The sequence below is a fragment of the Dendrobates tinctorius genome, unplaced genomic scaffold (assembly GCF_039654945.1).
Source record: "Dendrobates tinctorius isolate UK_male_01 unplaced genomic scaffold, ASM3965494v1 ptg000302l, whole genome shotgun sequence".
Taxonomy (NCBI): domain Eukaryota; kingdom Metazoa; phylum Chordata; class Amphibia; order Anura; family Dendrobatidae; genus Dendrobates; species Dendrobates tinctorius.
In genome coordinates this window covers 263,337-275,406 of record NW_027361969.1, presented here as the reverse complement: position 1 = coordinate 275,406, position 12,070 = coordinate 263,337, and positions in this window count along the sequence as shown.

Here is a 12,070-nt window from a genome sequence, read left to right as displayed (position 1 = left end):
TTGCAAACTCATGCTTTTAGAGACTTGTTTGGGCTCATGAGAGGAGTAGAAAAACATCAAAAATTTCAGTCCTGCATGATTCTACCAAGAAATGTGTTTTCATTGAAACCGCTGGTTTTTGATAGTTTGGGCCCTATTGAATAATGAATGTTTTGAATTTTCTCCAAAAGTAAAGTAGTTGCAAACTCATCCTTTTAGAAACTTGTTTGGGCTGTTGAGAGGAGTAAAAAACCATCAAAAATTTCAATCCTGCATGATTTTACCAAGAAATGTGATTCTTCATTCAAAACCTGATTTTTGCTATTGGGCTCTATTGAATAGTGAATGTTTTGAATGTTCTCCAAAAGTAAACTAGTTGCAAACTCATGCTTTTAGAAACTTGTTTGGGCTCATGAGAGGAGTAGAAAAACATCAAAAATTTCAGTCCTGCATGATTCTACCAAGAAATGTGTGTTCATTGAAACCGCTGGTTTTTGATAGTTTGGGCCCTATTGAATAATGAATGTTTTGAATTTTCTCCAAAAGTAAAGTAGTTGCAAACTCATCCTTTTAGAAACTTGTTTGGGCTGTTGAGAGGAGTAAAAAACCATCAAAAATTTCAATCCTGCATGATTTTACCAAGAAATGTGATTCTTCATTCAAAACCTGATTTTTGCTATTGGGCTCTATTGAATAATGAATGTTTTGAATTTTCTCCAAAAGTAAAGTAGTTGCAAACTCATGCTTTTAGAGACTTGTTTGGGCTCATGAGAGGAGTAGAAAAACATCAAAAATTTCAGTCCTGCATGATTCTACCAAGAAATGTGTGTTCATTGAAACCGCTGGTTTTTGATAGTTTGGGCCCTATTGAATAATGAATGTTTTGAATTTTCTCCAAAAGTAAAGTAGTTGCAAACTCATCCTTTTAGAAACTTGTTTGGGCTGTTGAGAGGAGTAAAAAACCATCAAAAATTTCAATCCTGCATGATTCTACCAAGAAATGTGATTCTTCATTCAAAACCTGATTTTTGCTATTGGGCTCTATTGAATAATGAATGTTTTGAATTTTCTCCAAAAGTAAAGTAGTTGCAAACTCATGCTTTTAGAGACTTGTTTGGGCTCATGAGAGGAGTAGAAAAACATCAAAAATTTCAGTCCTGCATGATTCTACCAAGAAATGTGTGTTCATTGAAACCGCTGGTTTTTGATAGTTTGGGCCCTATTGAATAATGAATGTTTTGAATTTTCTCCAAAAGTAAAGTAGTTGCAAACTCATCCTTTTAGAAACTTGTTTGGGCTGTTGAGAGGAGTAAAAAACCATCAAAAATTTCAATCCTGCATGATTCTACCAAGAAATGTGATTCTTCATTCAAAACGCTGGTTTTTGCTATTGGGCTCTATTGAATAATGAATGTTTTGAATTTTCTCCAAAAGTAAAGTAGTTGCAAACTCATGCTTTTAGAGACTTGTTTGGGCTCATGAGAGGAGTAGAAAAACATCAAAAATTTCAGTCCTGCATGATTCTACCAAGAAATGTGTGTTCATTGAAACCGCTGGTTTTTGATAGTTTGGGCCCTATTGAATAATGAATGTTTTGAATTTTCTCCAAAAGTAAAGTAGTTGCAAACTCATCCTTTTAGAAACTTGTTTGGGCTGTTGAGAGGAGTAAAAAACCATCAAAAATTTCAATCCTGCATGATTCTACCAAGAAATGTGATTCTTCATTCAAAACCTGATTTTTGCTATTGGGCTCTATTGAATAATGAATGTTTTGAATTTTCTCCAAAAGTAAAGTAGTTGCAAACTCATGCTTTTAGAGACTTGTTTGGGCTCATGAGAGGAGTAGAAAAACATCAAAAATTTCAGTCCTGCATGATTCTACCAAGAAATGTGTGTTCATTGAAACCGCTGGTTTTTGATAGTTTGGGCCCTATTGAATAATGAATGTTTTGAATTTTCTCCAAAAGTAAAGTAGTTGCAAACTCATCCTTTTAGAAACTTGTTTGGGCTGTTGAGAGGAGTAAAAAACCATCAAAAATTTCAATCCTGCATGATTTTACCAAGAAATGTGATTCTTCATTCAAAACCTGATTTTTGCTATTGGGCTCTATTGAATAGTGAATGTTTTGAATGTTCTCCAAAAGTAAACTAGTTGCAAACTCATGCTTTTAGAAACTTGTTTGGGCTCATGAGAGGAGTAGAAAAACATCAAAAATTTCAGTCCTGCATGATTCTACCAAGAAATGTGTGTTCATTGAAACCGCTGGTTTTTGATAGTTTGGGCCCTATTGAATAATGAATGTTTTGAATTTTCTCCAAAAGTAAAGTAGTTGCAAACTCATCCTTTTAGAAACTTGTTTGGGCTGTTGAGAGGAGTAAAAAACCATCAAAAATTTCAATCCTGCATGATTCTACCAAGAAATGTGATTGTTCATTCAAAACCTGATTTTTGCTATTGGGCTCTATTGAATAATGAATGTTTTGAATTTTCTCCAAAAGTAAAGTAGTTGCAAACTCATGCTTTTAGAGACTTGTTTGGGCTCATGAGAGGAGTAGAAAAACATCAAAAATTTCAGTCCTGCATGATTCTACCAAGAAATGTGTTTTCATTGAAACCGCTGGTTTTTGATAGTTTGGGCCCTATTGAATAATGAATGTTTTGAATTTTCTCCAAAAGTAAAGTAGTTGCAAACTCATCCTTTTAGAAACTTGTTTGGGCTGTTGAGAGGAGTAAAAAACCATCAAAAATTTCAATCCTGCATGCTTCTACCAAGAATTGTGATTCTTCATTCAAAACCTGATTTTTGCTATTGGGCTCTATTGAATAATGAATGTTTTGAATTTTCTCCAAAAGTAAAGTAGTTGCAAACTCATGCTTTTAGAGACTTGTTTGGGCTCATGAGAGGAGTAGAAAAACATCAAAAATTTCAGTCCTGCATGATTCTACCAAGAAATGTGTGTTCATTCAAACCGCTGGTTTTTGATAGTTTGGGCCCTATTGAATAATGAATGTTTTGAATTTTCTCCAAAAGTAAAGTAGTTGCAAACTCATCCTTTTAGAAACTTGTTTGGGCTGTTGAGAGGAGTAAAAAACCATCAAAAATTTCAATCCTGCATGATTCTACCAAGAAATGTGATTCTTCATTCAAAACCTGATTTTTGCTATTGGGCTCTATTGAATAATGAATGTTTTGAATTTTCTCCAAAAGTAAAGTAGTTGCAAACTCATGCTTTTAGAGACTTGTTTGGGCTCATGAGAGGAGTAGAAAAACATCAAAAATTTCAGTCCTGCATGATTCTACCAAGAAATGTGTGTTCATTGAAACCGCTGGTTTTTGATAGTTTGGGCCCTATTGAATAATGAATGTTTTGAATTTTCTCCAAAAGTAAAGTAGTTGCAAACTCATCCTTTTAGAAACTTGTTTGGGCTGTTGAGAGGAGTAAAAAACCATCAAAAATTTCAATCCTGCATGATTTTACCAAGAAATGTGATTCTTCATTCAAAACCTGATTTTTGCTATTGGGCTCTATTGAATAGTGAATGTTTTGAATGTTCTCCAAAAGTAAACTAGTTGCAAACTCATGCTTTTAGAAACTTGTTTGGGCTCATGAGAGGAGTAGAAAAACATCAAAAATTTCAGTCCTGCATGATTCTACCAAGAAATGTGTGTTCATTGAAACCGCTGGTTTTTGATAGTTTGGGCCCTATTGAATAATGAATGTTTTGAATTTTCTCCAAAAGTAAAGTAGTTGCAAACTCATCCTTTTAGAAACTTGTTTGGGCTGTTGAGAGGAGTAAAAAACCATCAAAAATTTCAATCCTGCATGATTTTACCAAGAAATGTGATTCTTCATTCAAAACCTGATTTTTGCTATTGGGCTCTATTGAATAATGAATGTTTTGAATTTTCTCCAAAAGTAAAGTAGTTGCAAACTCATGCTTTTAGAGACTTGTTTGGGCTCATGAGAGGAGTAGAAAAACATCAAAAATTTCAGTCCTGCATGATTCTACCAAGAAATGTGTGTTCATTGAAACCGCTGGTTTTTGATAGTTTGGGCCCTATTGAATAATGAATGTTTTGAATTTTCTCCAAAAGTAAAGTAGTTGCAAACTCATCCTTTTAGAAACTTGTTTGGGCTGTTGAGAGGAGTAAAAAACCATCAAAAATTTCAATCCTGCATGATTCTACCAAGAAATGTGATTCTTCATTCAAAACCTGATTTTTGCTATTGGGCTCTATTGAATAATGAATGTTTTGAATTTTCTCCAAAAGTAAAGTAGTTGCAAACTCATGCTTTTAGAGACTTGTTTGGGCTCATGAGAGGAGTAGAAAAACATCAAAAATTTCAGTCCTGCATGATTCTACCAAGAAATGTGTGTTCATTGAAACCGCTGGTTTTTGATAGTTTGGGCCCTATTGAATAATGAATGTTTTGAATTTTCTCCAAAAGTAAAGTAGTTGCAAACTCATCCTTTTAGAAACTTGTTTGGGCTGTTGAGAGGAGTAAAAAACCATCAAAAATTTCAATCCTGCATGATTCTACCAAGAAATGTGATTCTTCATTCAAAACGCTGGTTTTTGCTATTGGGCTCTATTGAATAATGAATGTTTTGAATTTTCTCCAAAAGTAAAGTAGTTGCAAACTCATGCTTTTAGAGACTTGTTTGGGCTCATGAGAGGAGTAGAAAAACATCAAAAATTTCAGTCCTGCATGATTCTACCAAGAAATGTGTGTTCATTGAAACCGCTGGTTTTTGATAGTTTGGGCCCTATTGAATAATGAATGTTTTGAATTTTCTCCAAAAGTAAAGTAGTTGCAAACTCATCCTTTTAGAAACTTGTTTGGGCTGTTGAGAGGAGTAAAAAACCATCAAAAATTTCAATCCTGCATGATTCTACCAAGAAATGTGATTCTTCATTCAAAACCTGATTTTTGCTATTGGGCTCTATTGAATAATGAATGTTTTGAATTTTCTCCAAAAGTAAAGTAGTTGCAAACTCATGCTTTTAGAGACTTGTTTGGGCTCATGAGAGGAGTAGAAAAACATCAAAAATTTCAGTCCTGCATGATTCTACCAAGAAATGTGTGTTCATTGAAACCGCTGGTTTTTGATAGTTTGGGCCCTATTGAATAATGAATGTTTTGAATTTTCTCCAAAAGTAAAGTAGTTGCAAACTCATCCTTTTAGAAACTTGTTTGGGCTGTTGAGAGGAGTAAAAAACCATCAAAAATTTCAATCCTGCATGATTTTACCAAGAAATGTGATTCTTCATTCAAAACCTGATTTTTGCTATTGGGCTCTATTGAATAGTGAATGTTTTGAATGTTCTCCAAAAGTAAACTAGTTGCAAACTCATGCTTTTAGAAACTTGTTTGGGCTCATGAGAGGAGTAGAAAAACATCAAAAATTTCAGTCCTGCATGATTCTACCAAGAAATGTGTGTTCATTGAAACCGCTGGTTTTTGATAGTTTGGGCCCTATTGAATAATGAATGTTTTGAATTTTCTCCAAAAGTAAAGTAGTTGCAAACTCATCCTTTTAGAAACTTGTTTGGGCTGTTGAGAGGAGTAAAAAACCATCAAAAATTTCAATCCTGCATGATTCTACCAAGAAATGTGATTGTTCATTCAAAACCTGATTTTTGCTATTGGGCTCTATTGAATAATGAATGTTTTGAATTTTCTCCAAAAGTAAAGTAGTTGCAAACTCATGCTTTTAGAGACTTGTTTGGGCTCATGAGAGGAGTAGAAAAACATCAAAAATTTCAGTCCTGCATGATTCTACCAAGAAATGTGTTTTCATTGAAACCGCTGGTTTTTGATAGTTTGGGCCCTATTGAATAATGAATGTTTTGAATTTTCTCCAAAAGTAAAGTAGTTGCAAACTCATCCTTTTAGAAACTTGTTTGGGCTGTTGAGAGGAGTAAAAAACCATCAAAAATTTCAATCCTGCATGCTTCTACCAAGAATTGTGATTCTTCATTCAAAACCTGATTTTTGCTATTGGGCTCTATTGAATAATGAATGTTTTGAATTTTCTCCAAAAGTAAAGTAGTTGCAAACTCATGCTTTTAGAGACTTGTTTGGGCTCATGAGAGGAGTAGAAAAACATCAAAAATTTCAGTCCTGCATGATTCTACCAAGAAATGTGTGTTCATTGAAACCGCTGGTTTTTGATAGTTTGGGCCCTATTGAATAATGAATGTTTTGAATTTTCTCCAAAAGTAAAGTAGTTGCAAACTCATCCTTTTAGAAACTTGTTTGGGCTGTTGAGAGGAGTAAAAAACCATCAAAAATTTCAATCCTGCATGATTCTACCAAGAAATGTGATTCTTCATTCAAAACCTGATTTTTGCTATTGGGCTCTATTGAATAATGAATGTTTTGAATTTTCTCCAAAAGTAAAGTAGTTGCAAACTCATGCTTTTAGAGACTTGTTTGGGCTCATGAGAGGAGTAGAAAAACATCAAAAATTTCAGTCCTGCATGATTCTACCAAGAAATGTGTGTTCATTGAAACCGCTGGTTTTTGATAGTTTGGGCCCTATTGAATAATGAATGTTTTGAATTTTCTCCAAAAGTAAAGTAGTTGCAAACTCATCCTTTTAGAAACTTGTTTGGGCTGTTGAGAGGAGTAAAAAACCATCAAAAATTTCAATCCTGCATGATTTTACCAAGAAATGTGATTCTTCATTCAAAACCTGATTTTTGCTATTGGGCTCTATTGAATAGTGAATGTTTTGAATGTTCTCCAAAAGTAAACTAGTTGCAAACTCATGCTTTTAGAAACTTGTTTGGGCTCATGAGAGGAGTAGAAAAACATCAAAAATTTCAGTCCTGCATGATTCTACCAAGAAATGTGTGTTCATTGAAACCGCTGGTTTTTGATAGTTTGGGCCCTATTGAATAATGAATGTTTTGAATTTTCTCCAAAAGTAAAGTAGTTGCAAACTCATCCTTTTAGAAACTTGTTTGGGCTGTTGAGAGGAGTAAAAAACCATCAAAAATTTCAATCCTGCATGATTTTACCAAGAAATGTGATTCTTCATTCAAAACCTGATTTTTGCTATTGGGCTCTATTGAATAATGAATGTTTTGAATTTTCTCCAAAAGTAAAGTAGTTGCAAACTCATGCTTTTAGAGACTTGTTTGGGCTCATGAGAGGAGTAGAAAAACATCAAAAATTTCAGTCCTGCATGATTCTACCAAGAAATGTGTGTTCATTGAAACCGCTGGTTTTTGATAGTTTGGGCCCTATTGAATAATGAATGTTTTGAATTTTCTCCAAAAGTAAAGTAGTTGCAAACTCATCCTTTTAGAAACTTGTTTGGGCTGTTGAGAGGAGTAAAAAACCATCAAAAATTTCAATCCTGCATGATTCTACCAAGAAATGTGATTCTTCATTCAAAACCTGATTTTTGCTATTGGGCTCTATTGAATAATGAATGTTTTGAATTTTCTCCAAAAGTAAAGTAGTTGCAAACTCATGCTTTTAGAGACTTGTTTGGGCTCATGAGAGGAGTAGAAAAACATCAAAAATTTCAGTCCTGCATGATTCTACCAAGAAATGTGTGTTCATTGAAACCGCTGGTTTTTGATAGTTTGGGCCCTATTGAATAATGAATGTTTTGAATTTTCTCCAAAAGTAAAGTAGTTGCAAACTCATCCTTTTAGAAACTTGTTTGGGCTGTTGAGAGGAGTAAAAAACCATCAAAAATTTCAATCCTGCATGATTCTACCAAGAAATGTGATTCTTCATTCAAAACGCTGGTTTTTGCTATTGGGCTCTATTGAATAATGAATGTTCTGAATTTTCTCCAAAAGTAAAGTAGTTGCAAACTCATGCTTTTAGAGACTTGTTTGGGCTCATGAGAGGAGTAGAAAAACATCAAAAATTTCAGTCCTGCATGATTCTACCAAGAAATGTGTGTTCATTGAAACCGCTGGTTTTTGATAGTTTGGGCCCTATTGAATAATGAATGTTTTGAATTTTCTCCAAAAGTAAAGTAGTTGCAAACTCATCCTTTTAGAAACTTGTTTGGGCTGTTGAGAGGAGTAAAAAACCATCAAAAATTTCAATCCTGCATGATTCTACCAAGAAATGTGATTCTTCATTCAAAACCTGATTTTTGCTATTGGGCTCTATTGAATAATGAATGTTTTGAATTTTCTCCAAAAGTAAAGTAGTTGCAAACTCATGCTTTTAGAGACTTGTTTGGGCTCATGAGAGGAGTAGAAAAACATCAAAAATTTCAGTCCTGCATGATTCTACCAAGAAATGTGTGTTCATTGAAACCGCTGGTTTTTGATAGTTTGGGCCCTATTGAATAATGAATGTTTTGAATTTTCTCCAAAAGTAAAGTAGTTGCAAACTCATCCTTTTAGAAACTTGTTTGGGCTGTTGAGAGGAGTAAAAAACCATCAAAAATTTCAATCCTGCATGATTTTACCAAGAAATGTGATTCTTCATTCAAAACCTGATTTTTGCTATTGGGCTCTATTGAATAGTGAATGTTTTGAATGTTCTCCAAAAGTAAACTAGTTGCAAACTCATGCTTTTAGAAACTTGTTTGGGCTCATGAGAGGAGTAGAAAAACATCAAAAATTTCAGTCCTGCATGATTCTACCAAGAAATGTGTGTTCATTGAAACCGCTGGTTTTTGATAGTTTGGGCCCTATTGAATAATGAATGTTTTGAATTTTCTCCAAAAGTAAAGTAGTTGCAAACTCATCCTTTTAGAAACTTGTTTGGGCTGTTGAGAGGAGTAAAAAACCATCAAAAATTTCAATCCTGCATGATTTTACCAAGAAATGTGATTCTTCATTCAAAACCTGATTTTTGCTATTGGGCTCTATTGAATAATGAATGTTTTGAATTTTCTCCAAAAGTAAAGTAGTTGCAAACTCATGCTCTTAGAGACTTGTTTGGGCTCATGAGAGGAGTAGAAAAACATCAAAAATTTCAGTCCTGCATGATTCTACCAAGAAATGTGTGTTCATTGAAACCGCTGGTTTTTGATAGTTTGGGCCCTATTGAATAATGAATGTTTTGAATTTTCTCCAAAAGTAAAGTAGTTGCAAACTCATCCTTTTAGAAACTTGTTTGGGCTGTTGAGAGGAGTAAAAAACCATCAAAAATTTCAATCCTGCATGATTCTACCAAGAAATGTGATTCTTCATTCAAAACGCTGGTTTTTGCTATTGGGCTCTATTGAATAATGAATGTTTTGAATTTTCTCCAAAAGTAAAGTAGTTGCAAACTCATCCTTTTAGGGACTTGTTTGGGCTCATGAGAGGAGTAGAAAAACATCAAAAATTTCAGTCCTGCACGATTCTACCAAGAAATGTGTGTTCATTCAAACCCCTGGTTTTTGATATTTTGGGCCCTATTGAATGATGAATGTTTTGAATTTTCTCCAAAAGTAAAGTAGTTGCAAACTCATCCTTTTAGAAACTTGTTTGGGCTGTTGAGAGGAGTAAAAAACCATCAAAAATTTCAATCCTGCATGATTCTACCAAGAAATGTGATTCTTCATTCAAAACCTGATTTTTGCTATTGGGCTCTATTGAATAATGAATGTTTTGAATTTTCTCCAAAAGTAAAGTAGTTGCAAACTCATGCTTTTAGAGACTTGTTTGGGCTCATGAGAGGAGTAGAAAAACATCAAAAATTTCAGTCCTGCATGATTCTACCAAGAAATGTGTGTTCATTGAAACCGCTGGTTTTTGATAGTTTGGGCCCTATTGAATAATGAATGTTTTGAATTTTCTCCAAAAGTAAAGTAGTTGCAAACTCATCCTTTTAGAAACTTGTTTGGGCTGTTGAGAGGAGTAAAAAACCATCAAAAATTTCAATCCTGCATGATTTTACCAAGAAATGTGATTCTTCATTCAAAACCTGATTTTTGCTATTGGGCTCTATTGAATAATGAATGTTTTGAATTTTCTCCAAAAGTAAAGTAGTTGCAAACTCATGCTTTTAGAGTCTTGTTTGGGCTCATGAGAGGAGTAGAAAAACATCAAAAATTTCAGTCCTGCATGATTCTACCAAGAAATGTGTGTTCATTGAAACCGCTGGTTTTTGATAGTTTGGGCCCTATTGAATAATGAATGTTTTGAATTTTCTCCAAAAGTAAAGTAGTTGCAAACTCATCCTTTTAGAAACTTGTTTGGGCTGTTGAGAGGAGTAAAAAACCATCAAAAATTTCAATCCTGCATGATTTTACCAAGAAATGTGATTCTTCATTCAAATCCTGATTTTTGCTATTGGGCTCTATTGAATAATGAATGTTTTGAATTTTCTCCAAAAGTAAAGTAGTTGCAAACTCATGCTTTTAGAGACTTGTTTGGGCTCATGAGAGGAGTAGAAAAACATCAAAAATTTCAGTCCTGCATGATTCTACCAAGAAATGTGTGTTCATTGAAACCGCTGGTTTTTGATAGTTTGGGCCCTATTGAATAATGAATGTTTTGAATTTTCTCCAAAAGTAAAGTAGTTGCAAACTCATCCTTTTAGAAACTTGTTTGGGCTGTTGAGAGGAGTAAAAAACCATCAAAAATTTCAATCCTGCATGATTCTACCAAGAAATGTGATTCTTCATTCAAAACCTGATTTTTGCTATTGGGCTCTATTGAATAATGAATGTTTTGAATTTTCTCCAAAAGTAAAGTAGTTGCAAACTCATGCTTTTAGAGACTTGTTTGGGCTCATGAGAGGAGTAGAAAAACATCAAAAATTTCAGTCCTGCATGATTCTACCAAGAAATGTGTGTTCATTGAAACTGCTGGTTTTTGATAGTTTGGGCCTTATTGAATAATGAATGTTTTGAATTTTCTCCAAAAGTAAAGTAGTTGCAAACTCATCCTTTTAGAAACTTGTTTGGGCTGTTGAGAGGAGTAAAAAACCATCAAAAATTTCAATCCTGCATGATTCTACCAAGAAATGTGATTCTTCATTCAAAACCTGATTTTTGCTATTGGGCTCTATTGAATAATGAATGTTTTGAATTTTCTCCAAAAGTAAAGTAGTTGCAAACTCATGCTTTTAGAGACTTGTTTGGGCTCATGAGAGGAGTAGAAAAACATCAAAAATTTCAGTCCTGCATGATTCTACCAAGAAATGTGTGTTCATTCAAACCGCTGGTTTTTGATAGTTTGGGCCCTATTGAATAATGAATGTTTTGAATTTTCTCCAAAAGTAAAGTAGTTGCAAACTCATCCTTTTAGAAACTTGTTTGGGCTGTTGAGAGGAGTAAAAAACCATCAAAAATTTCAATCCTGCATGATTCTACCAAGAAATGTGATTCTTCATTCTAAACCTGATTTTTGCTATTGGGCTCTATTGAATAATGAATGTTTTGAATTTTCTCCAAAAGTAAAGTAGTTGCAAACTCATGCTTTTAGAGACTTGTTTGGGCTCATGAGAGGAGTAGAAAAACATCAAAAATTTCAGTCCTGCATGATTCTTCCAAGAAATGTGTGTTCATTGAAACCGCTGGTTTTTGATAGTTTGGGCCCTATTGAATAATGAATGTTTTGAATTTTCTCCAAAAGTTAAGTAGTTGCAAACTCATCCTTTTAGAAACTTGTTTGGGCTGTTGAGAGGAGTAAAAAACCATCAAAAATTTCAATCCTGCATGATTCTACCAAGAAATGTGATTCTTCATTCAAAACCTGATTTTTGCTATTGGGCTCTATTGAATAATGAATGTTTTGAATTTTCTCCAAAAGTAAAGTAGTTGCAAACTCATGCTTTTAGAGACTTGTTTGGGCTCATGAGAGGAGTAGAAAAACATCAAAAATTTCAGTCCTGCATGATTCTACCAAGAAATGTGTGTTCATTGAAACCGCTGGTTTTTGATAGTTTGGGCCCTATTGAATAATGAATGTTTTGAATTTTCTCCAAAAGTAAAGTAGTTGCAAACTCATCCTTTTAGAAACTTGTTTGGGCTGTTGAGAGGAGTAAAAAACCATCAAAAATTTCAATCCTGCATGATTCTACCAAGAAATGTGATTCTTCATTCAAAACCTGATTTTTGCTATTGGGCTCTATTGAATAATGAATGTTTTGAATTTTCTCCAAAAGTAAA